This window comes from Acyrthosiphon pisum, chromosome A2, assembly GCF_005508785.2.
Source record: "Acyrthosiphon pisum isolate AL4f chromosome A2, pea_aphid_22Mar2018_4r6ur, whole genome shotgun sequence".
Taxonomy (NCBI): Eukaryota; Metazoa; Arthropoda; class Insecta; order Hemiptera; family Aphididae; genus Acyrthosiphon; species Acyrthosiphon pisum.
In genome coordinates, this window is record NC_042495.1 from 82,198,007 (window position 1) to 82,204,006 (window position 6,000).

Genomic DNA, 6,000 nt, shown 5'->3' on the forward strand with positions numbered 1-6,000 from the left:
CTATGTTTTATTTTATGCATACTAATGTAAATTATATTTGTTGAGACTTATTATAATCTTAATCAACGCATGAATCTGAACGAAATTACCCACAATGGGACAACACTTTTTAGCTAAGATAATAAAAAACAACCATAATATAAAGTAATTTTATGACCCCATGTTGTATAATTTTTGTTTACTTACTTCCATTCAGTTGGCTGCTTTCTATGGTGTATTAATAATATTCATCTCTGCCAAAATTGTCACAACCACGTATTTATCATTTGTTTTTCCCAAAATCCTTAATCATATTTTTGTTTTGTATTTAAAAAAAAAAAATAATTGTTTTTTTAACTATTCTATTGGATTATAAATGCAATTAACTTTATTCAGTACACTACATTTTTAAGCTCACAGAATTTCCAAGACAGCAATATTATTATAACATGATACTAATTTTATTAGTGATTATAATATTAATATAACGTTATTATAATAATGTTATAATATTATTATCATAACAATATTATGCTGTGTGGGTAACTACACCTAATGTATCCTGGATAATTGAATACCAATACCTATTTAATTATAATTGACAATAAGTCTAATATTCATCAAGAAGACGCTACGCCTGCTGCGTTGTCTCCATCTTGCAAACGTGTAGCACGGAAAATTATACGTTCTGGATAATCCATTTAACTCTGTTGAATAATATTATAGAGTGAGTTGATATTAAATTATCAGATTTAGAATTTAGAAAGTATTATTTACAACGAATTGCATAGATTTTATTTATATTTTAGTTCTAAAGCGAGTTATGACCGTTTTAAATTATAAATTGTTAGTAAATATATGTTTTAAAATGCTCATAACTAGATTTTGAAATTTAAATATAATACTAGGTAATTTATTCTTAAACATAAAAAAAAACCTATGAGATTCACTCAATAAAATTCGTACTTCTACATTTTATAACAGGTCAATATTCACTCTAGCATTAACATAAACAAAACACAGTTGAATAGATATTATTCAGAACGTATAATTTTCCTTGTTACACGTTTGTAAGGAGGAGACAAAAAATGATGGCATAACGTCTTCCAAATAAATTATGTGTGTAATATTACTTTTTTATTTACGGTCTTTATTTAATTGACTTCATATTATAATGTAATTGTTAAGATTATAGGTACGAATGGAAAACAATCAGTTAACAAACAACACTTGGCACACTCAGGTCTAGAATTTCGTCTCCTCTACAATTATTAAAAACCGGCACTGTAATTTGCCTCGTCAATACAACGGTAAGTTAACCGTAGTATAGTATTTGCTAGTCAGTTTCGGAAACTATTCAAACCTCAGACATACCAAGGTAAATATCACTTCAGATATATTAACATTTTTCTTTAAGTAAACATTAGTCTAGTTAATACCCAAGACACTCGTAGTCATCCCATTTTCGAAGAGTCAACATCATTTACGTACTAGCAGATTAAACTAATTAGTTTATACAAGACGTTAGACACCTTCACATATTATTATAATAATTAATAACCAATCGTTAATTATTTCGTCTATGACATTATTATATATTATATTATCCGTAAACTATTACCTGACAAGAGACTAGGTAGGTGAGTTTTACTATAATATTATTATCCTATTCTTATTGTGTATAATAGAACAAAACTCGATTGTAAACGTCATAAACTAATTAAATAAACATAGATTATTATAATTTATGGATGTATAAAATAAAGAAAATATTAAAAAATATTTTAGGCTGTCACATACCCCCAAGGCCACAACATATGATTTAAAAATAATGTATTGACTGTATAGGTAGTATATTACTCTATACAAATAATTTAAGATAGTCGTGTAAAACTAGTTTTATTTTTTTTTTTTTAATAATTATTAACCAATCTGATTTTACCTCAGCTGAATTTCAGTACAAAAATGTAGAACTACAAATAATTTTAAGATAGCTTAATAGCTCTACTGGCATAAAATATATGAGTTCAATATTTGTAGGTCAAAGTGTCACACGCTTAAACCTTCACTGCGGGGGGGTTTGTCACACACTGATATATAATAATTGGTTCAGTGAGTCATAAAGTAGTAAAATTCACAAAACCTTGTTAATTTTCCACGAATCTTGTTTATTTAATAAAAATGTACAACAGCTGTTTTGAATTTTGGATGAAGTATAATAATAATTATCAAAAGCTTTTTCGGCCGACCACTTGACGCCAGCATCGCACACTTAGTGCATAATCGATATTCACGTAGTTGTATTTCTTCCTTTCAATTCCCGACGACGCGACGACTATAATTATCGTAATGCTCTACTTCAAAATCTTAAGTTTATCGGAAAATAAAAAAACTGTAAATTATAAGTTTAATAATTAAATAAATGTCTCTTGGTTAGGTTAGGTTAAAACGAATACATTCAACGATTCACTCAAAATCTAATATTATTCGTGAAATAAAAATCTTTATAATGTAATCAAATTTATATCAGTAATGATTTTGTAATTTTTTTTCTTTTAAGAATGTGAAATATTCATCATCAGCCTTCACAACTATCAAATACATAAATACAAATAGTAAAATACGTTATTTTATTTTTGTTTGTTTTGCCGATTTTTTTTTAAACTAATATTATATTTATATTAAATTATCTTCTTACTAAGTAATTCATTTTTATAAAGAGTCATTCAATATTATAATCTCGTTTCAAATATTATAATAATATTACATAACAACTGAATTAATATTCAACCATAGTAATAATTATAATAGCTGAATAATGAATTTGTTATGAAAACCCAAATGTGGACTGGGGCTTTTGTTTTATAATGCTCAATTTGTTTTTACTGAATACAACTTTTTTTTCATCATTAACTATAAAGTTTTCCAGAATTATTAATCATAACTTAGTGGAATTATATTCGCAAGATGAATATATACCTATTTTTAAAAATTTCACTAAATTATAGTAAATTATAATAATAATAAACAGTGATAACTATCACTTAGTGTTTAATTATCATAGAAATAACAATTAATATCGGAGTATTTCGTGTTTTGCTTATACATATATATATTTATTATAAGAACATCAAAAAAACCACAGAAGGTAGGTTTTTTGTTTATATGACGATATTGCGTGTGGCTGTTATGTTCTATTTGTTCAAAGAAGTTGATTGAAAGCATCTTAATATAATATATGTTTGATTGGAGATATTCAGTGTGAATAGTGCGCAATTCTATAAAAACCGAAGAGTATTGGAATTATTCTTGATTAAAAGGGTTTAAACAATTTTTTATTGATATATTTAATTTATTTGAAAAAAAAATTTAAATTAGAAAAAAAAATACTGTTTTAATATCTAGTTATACTTAGAGTGGGAGAGCATTTTTATTGTGCCGGTATGAAACAAATATAAACTACTAACATATAATGAGGAAGTCACTATATTCATTTATACTTAATAATTTGAATATAACTGCATAATAACCTCATAAAATTATAACTCATAACATCATAACATAATTGAAATCTAAATTAAAAATTATTTTCTTATAATTTTTATGTAATATTGTTTGATAATTATTTGAAATTAAAATAGTATATTTATTTGAAACAATATACAATTAATATAATAGTACCAATATTTAAATTATGTATTATTATTAATACATTTTTCAAATATTCAATACAGCAATGCATTAATAAAAATTATAAACATTAACATCATCGTTATTGGCTCTAAAAATCATAAAGAATATTATGGACCCATTTAATAACTGATAAAATTGAAAACTAATAATATTATACAACTATAGGTCAAAGTGATGAATCATTCATTATTAATGATCCCATGTGTAAACACTAATCACCTATATCAGGATAATATCTATAAAATAAATACACAATTTTCCTAATTTAATTTTAACATTTCACGAAAAGTGAAAATTTCAACTGAAAATTAATGTCGGGTAAAATATTTCAAATTCAGAACCCTATAATCGAAATTTGAATATACTCATAAATTATTATTATATTAAAGTGCAACGTTCACACGCAATTTAAAATCAAACGAATTTTCAAAAATGTTTAAATTGTATTTTATTATTTTCATCGTCCGGGATAGAACTTTGAACCTCTACAGTTGTTAATAGCGTCTGTCTACACAAATAGTTTACTCGTTATTGATATTATTGTCACCGTATTTTTTAATTTCGTTATATTATTATTCTTTTGTGGATGATAAACGGGCTTACGACGCGTTTGAAAGCTACTTACATCACTACCGCGACGTATGTGCACCGAAATTGCCTATACAATGCGCCGGTCTACGGATATAAAATAATTAATATTAATATAAAGTAGCTCATTTCATGAGAAAATAATTTGTAAAATTACAACTATAGGAATATGATTTTCTAAACAAAAAACCTTATTCAATAATAATTATTATTGTTGGTCTTGGTTTTATGTGCACTTTTTAAATCTCAGTTGTAGTCCTTCAATGTAATAATTATTATTGTTAGAACACCGAAATGAATGAGGAGGGACGAGTCACCGGCGTAATCATAATATTTTATTTAAATTACACGCTCACTCTATTGTAAAGCCAAATATCCATACCCACACCGACTGGTTACACGTGCACAGACCCAAACACTAAACGCTATCTGTAATTTGTATTTATTTTTGGTACAAATAACAATATTTTATGTATACATAGAATATTGATATTTGTACGACGTGAATTATAATTGAGGAAGTTTAATATTATTAAATCGTATCTTTAGTGGAATACTTGTGATTTTTCGAATTGATTTATTATATATTTTGTATTGTATGGTGGCTGATAATAATTGCTAAATTAGAAATTTTTTGAAATTTGTATTATTATAATATAATCTACGTGTGCATTGGTTGCTTTATATTCTTTATTATTATTTCGTGTTACATCAAAATTCCCTTAACAAAAGTTTATATTTTAGTAAAAATATAAAATATAATTTAATTTGTTATTCTTTATATTATACGTCAGTTTGTGAGCTTTGTGTGATAAGTCCTAAAATAAATCACTGATATGGATCGAGTATAAAATCTAGAACATAACATATATTATAGTAATACATTTAAAAATAAAAATAGAGAAAACACTCTGTTTTATGGTAGGTTTTTGAATGTACCACGTTATTGAGTAGGCCACTGAAATGGATATACTAAATTAAAATTCAGTGATTGATCATTACATACGAAATACGATTGTCAGCTTAGATGATGATCATCGTCTATTTCTAGAGATATCTTATAATTTATATATAAAATTACTAAAAGTAGTAATAGTGATGTAACCGGTACATACAATTATAAACACTTATAAAATAATACGTGTATTTAAATTTTCAATAAAATTATAATCTTTATAAAAATAAAATATCCAAACATCAATGAAAGAATATAATTTAAAAATGTTTTCAAAAGTAAACTTTAAGAATTTATAATGTCAAAAGTTTCTAAAAAATATAGAAATTGATTTTCGTATAATATTGTTTTAAATTATATTTAAACTTTTTTCTACCATCAAAATATAAATAATAGAGTATTTCATTGAATGAAATTACAATTGACTTATTTTTTAAAAATTGAATTAATCAAAACTATTATATTTTACGTGGTTTTAAAATCAATTAGATAAATCTTTATAAAATATTTATTTGGCTTAAGTTATGTATTGGCACGTGTAAACGTAAATTCGTTGGAAAAAAACTTCAAACAACTATTGGCGTTATACAATTATTGAATCTCTATTAATCGCATTTCAAGGGAAATAAAAAAAAATGAAACTTATGTAGAAGAAAATTGAGATATCGAGGTTTACGAGTCATCGAGTCTAGACTGTATAACATGTTCATTTTTTTTTTATAAAAACTTTCCGGGAATGCAGTAGTTAAATTATATAACTAAAATGGATTTTCAAAAAACAATAT